The following is a 13914-nucleotide window of genomic DNA, read 5'->3' as shown; positions in this document are numbered from 1 at the left end:
GGGTCCTGGGATCGAGCCCCACATCGGGCTCCCTGCTCAGCTGGAAGCCTGCTTCTCCCTCTCCCACTCCCCCTGCTTGTGTTCCCTCTCTCGCTGTGTCTCTCTCTGTCAAATAAATAAATAAAATATTAAAAAAAAAGAAATGAATATATAGGTAATCCTATATATTTTATGTAAAGGGAACATCCTATACATCTTGTTATGTAGTATCTTGTTTTTTTTTTTTTTTAAAGATTTTATTTATTTATTTGAGAGAGAGAATGAGATAGAGAGAGGATGAGAGGGAGGAGGGTCAGAGGGAAAAGCAGACTCCCTGCCGAGCAAAGAGCCCGATGCGGGACTCGATCCCGGGACTCCAGGATCATGACCTGAGCCGAAGGCAGTCGCCCAACCAACTGAGCCACCCAGGCGTCCCTCTTGTTGTTTTTTTTTTAATTAACAAACTTTATTTTTTAGAGTGGTTTTAGGGTCATAGCAAAACTGAACAGAAAATACAGAGTTCCCATATACCCGTGTCCTCACACACCCACAACCTTCCCCCAACAACATCCCACACCACGGTGCCACAATTGTTACGATCAGGAAACCTGCACTGACACATCATTATCATCCAAAGTCCACAGTTTCCCTTAGGCTTCAGTGTTGGTGTGTTGTACGTTCTATGGGTTTGGACATACGTGTGACAACAAGTATCCAGTATGGCAGTATTGTACAGAATAGTTGCAGTGCTCCGAAGTTCCTCTGGGTCTGCCTATTCATCCCTCCTTTCTCCTAACCCTGGCAACCTCTAATCTTTCAGATTGGCTTCTTTCACTCAGGGGTATGCTTTTAAGGCTCCTTCACGTCATTTCATGGCTTCATAGCTCATTTCTTTTTAGCGCTGAATAATATTCCATTGTATACCACAGATTATTTGTCCATTCATCTCCTGAAGGACATGTTGGCTGCTCCCGCGTTTCGGCAATGATGAATAAAGCTGCTGTAAACATCCATGTGCTAGATTTTGTGTAGACATAAGTTTTCAGTTCTGCTGTGTAAATGCCAAAGAGCATTACTGCTGGGTCATATGGTAAGAATATGTTTAGTATTGTAGAATTTGCCAAACTGTCTTCCAAAGTGTATGTACCATTTTGCATCTCCACTACGAATGTTGTTGACATGCTCACCAGCATTTGCTGTGGTCGGTGTTCTAAATTTTCGTCATTCTAATAGATGTGTAATGGTATCTCATTATTGTTTTAATTTTCATTTCCCTGATGACCTATGATGTGGAACATCCTTCTGTATGCTTTCCATCTGTATATCTTCTTTGGTGAGGGATCTGTTAAGGCCTTTGTCCTATTTATTAATTGGATTGTTTGTTTTCTTATTGTTTACTTTCAAGTGTTCTTTGTATATTTTGGATAACAGTCCTTTATCAAATATGTCTTTCCCAAATACTTTCTTCCAGTCTGCGGCTTATCTTTTCGTTCTCTTGACAGTGTCTTTCACAGAGTGGAAAATTTTAATTTTAATGAAGTCCAGTTTATCAATTCTTTCTTTCACAAACTGTGCTTTGGTGTTGTATTTAAAAAGTTATTGCCAAACCCAAGGTCATCCAAATTTTCTCCTATGTTATTATCTTCTAGAAGTTTTATAGTTTCGTGTTTTATATTTAGGTCCATGTGATCCATTTTGAGTTAATGTTTGAGAAAAGTGTAAATAAAGTCTGTGTCTAGAATAATTGTTTTGCATGTGGATGTTCTGTTGATGTGGCACCAATTGCAGCAAAGACGAATTTTTTCCATTGTAGGACCTTTGTCCCTTTGTCAAAGATAAATTGATTATATTTGTGTGGGTCTATTTCTGGACTTTTCTATTCCATTTATCTAATAGTCTATTCTTTTGCAATACCACACTGCCTTGAATACGGTAACTTAATAGTAAGTCTTAAAGCCAGGTAGTGTCAGTCCTGCAACTCTGTTCTTCTTTAATCTTGAGTTTGTTATCTGGATCTTTTGCCTTTCCATGTAAACTTTATAGCCAGTTTGCCAACATCCACAAAATAACTTTCTGGGATTTTGACTGGATCGTGTTGAATCTATAAATCAGGTTGGGAAGAACTGACATCTTGACAATACTGAGTCTTCTTACCCATGAACATGGAATATCTCTCCATTTATGTAGTTCTTCTTTGATATCTTTCACCAGAATTTTGTAGTTTGCCTCATAAATCTTGTACATCTTTGTTAGATTTATTTCATTTGGGGGGTTACAGAGGTAAATAGCGATGTGTTTTAAGCAAATTCCACTTGTTAATTGATGGTATATAGGAATGTGATTAACTTTTATATATTAACCTTGTATCCTGCAGCTTTGTTATGATTGCTTATTAGTTCCAGAAATATTTTTTTTGTCAATTGTTTCAAATTTTCTATATAGATGATCATGTCATCTGTGAACAAAGATAGTTTTATTTCTTTCTTCTCAATCTGTATACCTATTTCCTTTTACTGTTTTTTTTTTTTTTTTGCATTAGCTAGGATTTCCAGTGCGAGGTTGAAAAGCAGTGGTAAGGGGACATCTTTGTCTTCTTCCTGATTTTAGTGGGAAAGCTTCAAGTTTCTCATGACTAAGTATGATGTTACGTGGTGGTGGTTTTTTTTTTTTTTATAGTGGTTTGTTATCAAGTTGAGGAAGTTCTCTATTCCTGGTTTGCTGAGGGTACCTTGCTTTCTTTTTTTTAACAATAAAGTTTGGAGAACTTTCTAGTATGAACATTAAGAGCTGCCTTATTACCATCAATATTACCTACAGCTGCATAGTACTCCATTGCATGGATATACTATTTAACTGGATCTTTGTTGATGGGAATTAAGTTATTTCCACATCTTTCGTTAGCCCAGTAATGCTGCAGTGGCTACCTTTATAAGTATACCGTTTTGCATGTCGAAAAATTCCTAAAAGTTGAAATGTGAATAAAAGCATATATATGCATCTATTACTTTAATTACTAAATTTTACTCTATAGAGATTGTATAAATTTATACTCATGTCAGGAATATAGGAAATATTTGAAAAGTTGTATTTCAGTGTGGTTTTGATTTGCGTTTCTCTTACTATGAGTGAAGTTTACCATATCTTCTCTTTTTATAAAAAATTACTTTTTATTTTTTTTAAAGATTTTATTTATTTATTTGACAGAGAGAGACACAGCGAGAGAGGGAACACAAGCAGGGGGAGTGGGAGGGGGAGAAGCAGGCTTCCCGCCGAGCAGGGAGCCCGATGTGGGGCTCGATCCCAGGACCCTGGGATCATGACCTGAGCCGAAGGCAGACACTTAACGACTGAGCTACCTAGGCACCCCTTAAAAAAATTATTTTTAAGATTTTATTTATTTATTTGAGAGAGAGAGCATGAGCATGAGTGGGGGGGGTGGGAGGGACAGAGGGAGAGGGAGAAGCAGACTCCCTGCTGAGCAGGGAGCCCCGAGTGGGGCTTGATCCCAGGACCCTAAGATCACAATTAAAGCCGAAGGCAGACACTTAACCAACTGTTTCTTTTTAAATTTATAATCATTTCTATTTCTTTTTCTTTCCATATCCTTTGCCTTTTTTTTTTAATTGGACTATTGGCCTTTTTCTTAGTGAAGTGTAGTAGCTTTTTATGTATTATGGAGATTATCCATTTGTCTGATATGAATTACAATTGTGTGTATGTATGTAGACTATTTTAACACAGAGTGGATTCTCTGCTCTAGGGGTGTTCAAACATATGATCACTTGGTAGGATTACATAGCAGGTATTCTTGGATTAGATCTCTGGACCATATGATTTTAAAAAAAAAGATTTATATTTATTTTAGAGAGAGAGAGAGCACACGCACATGAGCAAGCATGAGTGGGGGAGGGGCAGAGGGACGAGAGAATCCTCAAGCAGATTCCCCTCTAAGCGTAGAGCCCAATGTGGGGCTTGATCCCAGGACCCTGGAATCATGACCTGAGCTAAAATCCAGAGTCAACCACTTAACCGACTGAGCCACCCACCACCCCAGTACCATGTGATTTTTAAAGTACATTCCTATTCTCAGCTTTTATGATTCACTGGTCACACATTGCCTTATTTAGACTAAAAAACCTAGGTTTGGTTAACTATGTACTCTCCACATAAAGCAGTTTGCTTTCACATGGTCTACTCAGCATCTCCTTAGAAGACAGGGCCTGAACGCTTGGCAATCACACATTTGTCAAGTACCCAGTGACCCACATCTCTGCACCATTTTCCTTAGGAAGAAGGAAGCAGCTGTAGCCTATCACCTTTGAGTACTTTGGCTAGGAACCTGGCATCTTGGGAATTTATCCAGCATGCGTTTCCGAGGTATTCAGACACTTTTAGAAGAAAGCAAAGTCACTGAAGGCAACCGAGAACATTAAAGATTTATGCATCTTGTGTAATTTTACTGTAAGAAACAAAGCCAGTTTCTGTTCAGCACTTAATATAAGATGACCTGAAAGCTGCAAAGAAACATGTTTAAAGATAATTAATAAATTTGTGTAATATTTTTGTCAAATCACTCACAGCATACATTTTACAGGCAGCTTGAAAACATTTTGCATACTAGAAAGATGAAAGCATTTGATATTTGTTTCCTGGAGGTGGAGGGACAAGAAGAGTCCTAGCTCTTTGGAGTCCCCAGAAGATGAATCTGCATATATTGCACATAGTTACCAACTGCTTGAAATCAGCAAGGCCTCATTTGGGACTTTGGGCATGTCAAGAAACAGTATGGGGCTGATTGAAGTGAATTGCAGTGAGAGGTCAGCAATTGTTGAAGTTTTTTGTTCAAGTGCTATTTTTTTACTTTTCAAGTTTAACAGCAAGACCTCACTAACTTAGAGAATTTAAGGCAGACATTTTTGTAAAAGGGATGAAGTTAGTTTAGGTCATATCAGTTTGGTACTTCATTTTTTTCCCCCTTTTTTTGAAAAGTTTTCCTTTTCTCAACTCTTTCCTAATTAGCTTCTGATCCCAATAACTCTGTCCTTCACTTCTTCCCCTTTATATTTTATTCTTCCCCATCTCTGGCAGGTCTAATCAAAGGAATATGTTCTTTACTTTCTTTTTGCTATCTTTCCTTGAGGGCACATCCCTTGTGTTTATGGACGACTTGACATTGTTCAAGAAGGATGAGGTCTGGATTTAAAAATGGTGCTAGATGCAGCAAAGTGCACAATTGTGACCACAATCCTTGACTGGGAGGTGGTGTTAGGAGAGGCCAAGAACGAACTTGGTTATTCTGGGCACTTGTCATGGCTTATCTGAAGGCTGATCAGGTCATAGATAGAAGCTGATGCTCTGGGAAACTGTGGACAAGCCAGGCCCTGCTAGGATTCGTGCAAATCAAGTAACTGTTGGACCCACTATATTTGGCCAGCCACGAAGAACACCCCAAGACATCCCACCTGTTAGGCACCAGGTAGAAAACAGTCAATCTTCTCTGTCGGTGACCAAATGAGGAGAGTGGATGAGAGGGAAGGGGGAGGGATACAGAGGGAGAGAGAGAGAGAGAAAGAAAGAGAGAGAGCTTAAAAAGCAGAAGCATTCCTTTTGTCACCAAAGTTATAAGACCCCCAGGTTGAATTCACAATAATAACAGGGAGCAGAAAGTTCACATAGATAGATCCCACGCACGGCATTAAAAATGGAGCTTGCGCATGTGCAAGCAGCATGTCAACTGCAGATCTGAGGTGATGGTGAAGCACACGCTCTGGGGTGAGAAATAAGCTTGTGCTGAGAAACCATCTGGGAAAACTCTTAGACTAATTTGAATTGAACCAAGCTGAGACCTTAAGCATTTCTTTCCAATGAGATCCAAGCCAGACAATGACACGAACTGATGTTCAGCTGTGAAGATGCCCATGTGTCCTCGCCTAACAGCTGTCTCGGTAAGTCCACGCTGCTCCTGAAAGCTGGATAATTAACTGCCGTTTGCTTTGAAGTCCATGGGAAGCTGCTTCCTACTGTGGTACATTTACAAGTCCTACAACTGCCATGTTGAATGTTCAGTGCCTCAACTGCCTCAGTCCCACTAACTCCTTTAGATGTTCAGGTTTCTCAAAGGTATTCAAATCCCTGAAGCTGCTACGTGAGGTCTTTCAAGACATGTTTGAAAAAAAAATATGATTTATTTTTAAATCATTAGATTATTAAATAAGTTTGCCAAAAACATGACTCTAAGTCATGGATACTTATAGTTTATTGTATTTTATTGTTTTAACTGAGGGAGAGCCGTTTTCAAAGTGGTCAGATTGGGAGGAGTGGATATAGAATTGTTAAATCTATAGAATTGTCCAGATAGTAGCATCATGCTAAGAAACATGAAGAAGAACATGTTAATGATTTTTTTAAAAAAAAGCTTAACAAGCTCTCTACTTTAGAAGTTTCAAAATAGGCGTTGGGGGGGGCATACTTATAAAAATATCCAGACTTAGGTTCAGAATGAGCATAAGTTTAAATAGCATAGGTATGTGTCGAAGGTAACAGGGAAAAAAACCACAACCGACTGAACAATTTGAGTTCCCTGTGTCCCACATATATCTTTGTGTCAACGGGACAGTGGATCTCTGTAAAGGACTTTGGTTTCTAGAACTTTCTTCATCATTCAAGCCAAAGTGAATATAGTTTTATTTTGAGCCTGCTGTAAAGGGAAAATCATTAACATGATATTTTTAAAGATAATGTTTCATAGCATAGATTTGAAATGGATTACTAAGACTCTTGGTGAAATTACTTTAGTTAATTCTCCATACATTGCATTGTAGTAAGAAAAATGCCAGCACTTTCATGCTGAGGTTATTTGGTAGGGTTAGCAAAGGGTAATTGCCAGTTTGAGTTTATCTTTGTAGTAAAAATCAAATGTGGACTGCACTGAGACAGAAATTCAGGACTTAACCTGTCCTATGGAAATCATCTGCACTTAGCAAAGCTTCATGGTTATTTTTCTTTCAAATTTATGTTGTTTTGCCTTTAGGGAGTTGATGGAAAGGCATTGTGAGTGTTTTTGTGGATAAAGTTAAAATTGTTTCATTAAATGTTAATGGACTTAATAGTCCAGTTAAAAAGAGCCCATATATTAGCCTGTATTCAGCGCTTAATGCTGACATGGCTTATGTTCAGGAATTGCATTTGAGCCCACAGAGCTGAACATCATATGTGAGCATAGGTTAGTAACGGGTTTTGTTCTTTTGCTATAAGGAAATCACCATTCTGTTTATAAATGACTCTGGTTTTTAACAAAACAGCTATTTCAGATGCAACCAATTGGTTTATTTTGGCCCAAAGAAAGATTTGGACATCTATTTGAGCATTAGGAACACAGCATGGCTCACTGGGTTCAATTGAATAGAATGTGAGTTATATAAAATTCCATAATACGTCTCAAACTTTCTTTAGCACCTTCACTATAAAGTAAGCTAACAATACTATTGGGAGGAATTAATGGTTTTCAAGTATTTTGCAAATGTGCAAGAGGTTTTTGTTGATTGGTTTTTTGGAAAGGGAACTATTAGACTATAGTAAAGATGTATCTTGAAAAATGCATTCGTTTTTGGCTGGTGTAAGACATTCAAAGTTGTGCCATTCCTTCGGATTAGATGAGAATAAATACTTTTTGTAGTTTGAGCAGTTAACGGTATATTATGTAGAGAGAGCAAGAGATACAGGCTCAGCTTAGCTCACATTTCCACATGACCTTCCTTACTCTTGTCTTCAGGAATCACCAAATCATGTGGCTTTGGATACATTGTTGTTTGCTCTTTTGAAATCAAACAACACTCATGTTAATGTATCTATAAACATTTGGAAATAGAAATAGTTCATTCCACATGTGGTTATAAACCATATGGACTACATGGAGGCTGAGAACATGATAATACATGAGGGTCTCTATTTCCTCCTCCTGTTTTATAAAATGGTGAGGAGTTCAGTGAGATCACAAGATAACTTGAAATGAAAGCTTAAAGAACTTTCATTCATTCATTTAGCAAGGATTTTTGAGTACCATTTTCTTTTTCCACCAAAAGAATTTAAAATCTGCACAAAAGTCTATAACCATCTTTAGCTGCAACAATTCTAGTGTTAGAGGTATGAATTCATACAAAAGGACTCAGAATAGGCAATATATGCAAAATGGTGATAGAGGTGGCAAGACTAGACATAAAGAGCTTGAGACCAACCAACATGACCTTGAGAAAACAACTGTGTGTTTAGTGTCCTCAGCAAATGAGGGATGGGCTGATAACTTGAGAGGCTCCTTCTCGCTCTACGACTCTATGGATGACAATAGAAATCACTGTCATTAATTATCCCAGTACAACAGGGGAGACTGGCGCTCTGGGTCCTCCCAATGGCATGAACTCTTCTAAAATTCTCTCTTGTTTTTAGCTGCTTTGAATGTATATCATTTATCATTGTATATTTGAGTGCTTTGAAAGTTGCTAGGCACTCGATGAATGCAAGGCATATTTATTTATTAAAAGACCGTATCTCTTCAGGATATCAAACACAGTTCATGGATAAGTTTCTAAGTTCAAGTCTCCACTTTGAACTTCTTTTAGAGACAAATGGGGGAAATCAGGAAGCTGATAGAAGGAAGACGACACACGATTAAAAATTAGCCAAGGCAAGCCTGCATAGATATTCATCTATTTCTTGAATTTTATACAGTTAAGTTACCTTTAGGAAATCATGATAAAGCTGTTGCCTTCAAGACCAGAGAATGCTTGGTCCTTCAAGAGTTTTTACATGTTAACTCGATAGTTTCATCAATATCCAGAACCATAAAGCCAGTCAGATGTGGGAACACAACAGAACAAAATAATAGCTAATGTTTATTTCTTACTTTTGCTGGGTACTTTTCTAAGCTTTTTACATATATTAACCCATTTAATCCTCACAGCAATTCTCAGGTAGGTACTGTTACTATTCTTGCTTCATGGATGAGGAGATCAAGGTACAGAGGGCGTCAAGTGACTTGCCTAATATCGCTTAAATTGTAAATGGCAAGGCTGGGATTTGAACCAATGCAGTCCGTTTTTATGGCCTATGCTTTGTGTCCACAATAATCTAGCCGCCTCTCAACAGGACTACTGACTTGTCATATTTACAGTGACAGGCACCAGTAGCTAGTAACCAAGAGTTTTCATCCAGCATTTAGTCCAAGCCCTGCTGGGCTGGAGGAAGGGCCAACTCAGGCCCTTAGGCACCGGAGGCGAGGGTCTAAGGCCCATGATACTTTTAGGGGCCCAAGAAAAGTTTTAAACTTCTTTCAAAATCGGAAGAAAAAAATGAATACTAGGGGCGCCTGGGTGGCTCAGTCGTTGGGCGTCTGCCTTCGGCTCAGGTCGTGATTCCAGGGTCCTGGGATCGAGCCCCGCATCGGGCTCTCTGCTCCGCGGGAGGCCTGCTTCTCTCTCTCTCCCACTCCCCCTGCTTGTGTTCCCTCTCCCGCTGTGTCTCTCTCTGTCAAATAAAATCTTTAAAAAAAAAAAAACATTAAACAAAAAAAAAAGAAAAAAATGAATACTAATCCAGCCTGGCTCATATTTGTCTTTACACTGGCATAGCCATAATTGATATATTTTTCAGTGTGCCCGGGAATATCCTAAGGTGGGCCTGGACAAGGGGTAGAGCAGAGGTGGATAGGCTGTGGCCAAAGCCGCTGCTCAGAAACCCCTCCGGAGGCTCGTTGTGTGGCCCCTTCCTTCCCTGCCCAGGTCGGTGTGCAAGCAAGCTGCCGCAGAGCCCCCACTTGGCACAGCCGCTCCGCTCACACTCGGACCCTCGGATTCTCTCGAAAGCCCCGCCCCTCCTTCGAGCCTCGGTTACCAGGTGGCTGCCTGCTCTACCCTCACTTCTCCCGTGCACTGTACTGAGACCCGAGTGCGGATACGGTTCACCGCCGGCCTGCGGGTGCGTTTGGTCTCGTCTGTGCAGTGTTGTATCAAGCAAGAGTTAGCGGTCAACGTCAAAAAGGGGCGGCGGGGGGGGGGCTTCGCATAAAGATGTGGCTTCTTGGCATCTTTTGAAAGGTCAGAAGGCTTGGTAGCGGCGGGCCCACATTGCGCCGCTCCACGCAGCTGGGGTTCACTGGAGCTGTTTGCTTCAGTCCCCTCTTAGCCCTGCCCGGCCCAGGAAACCAGGAATTTCAACCTTTGCCCTCAGAGATACCTGACAGCTTCAAGTATTAGCTTTCCTCAAAATTCCTGCAGGTTCACCGAGAAGGAAGAAAGCTGTGCAAATTAGCTAATAATAAAGGAATTCCAGGCTTTAGCTAGTGGGAGGACCTGGAGGGTCCCAGGGCCTCTGCATCCTATGTCAGGTAAGGCCTCTGCCTACTGTCATTACCAGCCAGTCTCATCCCCAGCCTCCCCTGGACGGTGTAATCACAGCTGCAGGCTCTCCAGGAATAAAGGGAAGAGGAAAGGCAAAGTTAATGATTTGCCACGGAACCCCTCCCGTCTACCTACACACTCACCCTTTCCCTGAATTCAAGTGCTTCATCTTGCTGAAACCAGGTGAAATACGAATTGAGTACAGAATTCTGGCATCTGTTATTTTTAACTTAATTATGATTATTATGATTTTGAAAGATAGGACTTCAAAGACCCTGGCAGGTGCGAACTTCAAAGACCACACAGAAAATACTGTCCAGACAGTTCAGTTCTGTCGGGCAACACTCTGCAAGGCCATCAGGCATTCAAAGGTGGAAAGAATTTCTACTTGAGTTTCTTGTTGGAAACCTTGCTACTTAAGAATGAGATTTTATATCTTCTCCATCACAATGCAAGATTTATAAACTTTGCCTATGTTTTTACTGGCACCCATGTGAGCTTTCTGTGTGGGAAAAATATTGCTGTCATCCAGCCTTTGACATTGGTATTGAGGACTGAAGAAATGTATCTTCTCACTTTTATAAAGCTCTTCAGACCTGTTAGCATTACCTGCTAGAAGTCCATGTAGGTGTGTAGAGTTTCTACATTTGGTTCAATCACATTGATAGCATTTCCCTAGAGAATTTGTAGTTACATATACTCAGTGCTTAACACAAATATGGGAGCTATCTGATTACTTAGACAGCTAGTTACTGAATATAGGGGGTGAACAAAATAAAGTTTTTGTGATCATGCTGCTGAGCTTCCCTTCCTTCATATTACGAGGAAGATGACCTTGCTTTGAATAGCTCCTTTTGTCTGCAGAAAAAGGATGGCTTCATTGATACAATATGATCATTTTATTTTATTTTTCTTACCCAATTCAGTGTCCAACAACCCATAACTTTTTCTTTGTTAGTATTTATTGTCCACATATAAAATACGGCTTGTACATATATGGCGCTCAAATGATGTAAATAATGTAGAAGACATGGTTCCTACCCTCAATGAATTTAGTATAATTGGGGGGCTAGGACTAAAGAAGAAAGCTATGGGCCTATATACTGCTGTATATTAAGCAGCAAACTGGAGATACACTTCTGACTTTGTGTGCTGGCTGTTCAAGAGAGGAGGCAACCTTTTTTGGGATGGGCTACTCAGAGTAGGTTAAAGTGGGTCATAGGCTGGGCTTCAAGGCTTGAGAGCGAGGACCCCGAGTACATGGCATGATGGGTGGAGGTCACTGGAGTTGGGAAAGTGGGAACAGAGATACAGAAAGATGGAGTTTAGGCCAGAATGAGGCAGGAATGGAGGAGGGGCATGCTAAGGAGCTTCTGCTTTATCCTATAGGTAATGCTAAGCCATTTTTATGCAAGGGAGGAAGACACATGATGAAAGCAGTCCTCTAGGAAGATTAATCTAGAAGCTTAGAGTAAAGTGATTAGAGCAATAGATGCTGCTGCATGAGTTTGGAAGGCCAGTTAGGAGGCTCTTCAGTAATCCAGGCATAAATTGAGTGGAGCCTGAATTCGGGGGAGAGATCAGAGAGAAGCAGGGGGAGGGTGATTTTAGAGAATCATCCTTTAGAAAAGATAACCAAGGGATGCCTGGGTAGATCAGCTGGTTAAGCATCTGTCTTCAGCTCAGGTCATGATCCCGGGGTCCTGGGATGGAGTCCCACATCAGGCTCCTTGCTCATTGGGGAGCCTGCTTCTCCCTCTGCCCCTTCCCCCTGCTTGTGTGCTCTCTCTCTGACAAATAAATAAATAAAATCTTTAAAAACAAAAACAAAAAGGAATAAAAAAGAAAAGAACAGATAACCAAATATATAAAGGGTGGGAGGAGTAAAAGGCACCTGTAGTTTCCATGCTGGAGGGGAAAAAGAGCCGAGAGCCATTTTTGCCCATCGTCCCATCTTGCTCACTTTCTCCAGCCACACAGATGTCCTTGCTGTTTCTTGAACAAGGCCAGCAAAATCCCACATCAAGGCCTTTCCATATGCCAGTTTCTCCATCCCGAGCGTTCTTCCCCAGGTATCTACCTGACTTGCTCCCTCGCTTTCAGTCCCTATCTTGCCTCTCCTCCACACATTTATTTTACCTTTGTAGTTTGGAAAATTGGAATTTTCAACCAATACACAAAACATGAAAATATTACCCTCCCCCAAAGTTCTTGCAGGTTCATAGAGATTGCTAAAATGTACCCGAATTAGAGAGGCCTTCTCTAACCACCCCATCCCTCTCTTTCCCCTTACTCTGCTTGATTTTTCTTATGTTTCCTCATCTAACAATATATTATGTATTTAGTCATTTGTTTGGTTATTTTCTGTTTTGTTTGTTCACCTGTTACTAAAATGTGAGGGCAGAGGGACGAAGACTATCCCTCATTTTTACCTCTGCCCTTCACACAGTGCCTGGCACATAGTAGATTCTCAATATAGATATATTAATTAAATCAATGAACTAGGAAAGTTCAAAAAAGAGGGTAATTTGGGGAAAGGAAGAAAAGGAAGATGATAAGTTAGCGTTCAGCATGGATCAGCTTAGAAGAAACAACACTTTGGATGGTGATTGGCAGGATTTCAAGGCCAGGGACCCAGCTTGGCATTCTATAGGTTTACCTTCTTTCTAAGGATCAAAACAACCTCTGCCAGGAGAGTGTCCTTCGCTGGGTGGTTATCTCGGTGTTTCCCACCTCACTTTAAGAGTCCAGTTTTCCCCCTGTGTGACTTATCTTTTCCCTGGAAGAGATGGGGGAGAGAACAGCCTTGGAATAGGGAGATTTATACCCAGAAGCTGTTGAGTCTCCAAGAGCACATCCTAGAAACCACATTTTGTCCCTTGTGTGTCCATCAAATAAATGTCCGATGTTTCCTAGAAACTCGAAATCTGTTTATTGGGATGATCTACAAACTTTTTGATATATATTTGATGTAGCCCATAATAATCCAAATGAGACCCAAAACAAAAACAAGGCACACCTGTAGCTCATTTGTTTCCACCGTTTCAATTGCTCCAAATCCCACTTTTGCCAGGAGCATATTAGGATCACCTGCCAAACGACATATGATTTAATGAAGCATCTCACGTACATTCATTTGGTTCTCCAAAATAATCCCACTAAGAAAGCACATTTCTTCTTTTCAAATGCAGTTCAGCCTTTTCTTGATATGAACCACTTTCTAACATTACTACTGACTCTATTGAAATGAATGAATACATTATAAAGCACTTTATCTTTATTGCTGCCTAAAGTGATCCATAGAGAGTATAATGGCCAGCTGTGTATCCTAGGCACATAATTTCATTACTGGGCTCTTATGGAGCCATCAGTCCCATAGATGGTCCTCTGCTTGACAGACCAGCCATCGAATTCCAAACTTGACTTAATGTCAAGTGCTATCTTCAGGTCCGGTCACCCCAGCCTGAATCCAGTAGATGCTACCAGAAGCCTGAGGTGCCTGGACCGTTCTTAGAGTCTGCTCAAAAAGCCTGTCATGCTTCTG

This window comes from Leptonychotes weddellii, chromosome 1 (assembly GCF_054177405.1).
Source record: "Leptonychotes weddellii isolate Sample4059 chromosome 1, ASM5417740v2, whole genome shotgun sequence".
NCBI lineage: Eukaryota > Metazoa > Chordata > Mammalia > Carnivora > Phocidae > Leptonychotes > Leptonychotes weddellii.
The sequence above is the reverse complement of the archived record's forward strand: the minus strand, read 5'-3'. Positions refer to the sequence as shown.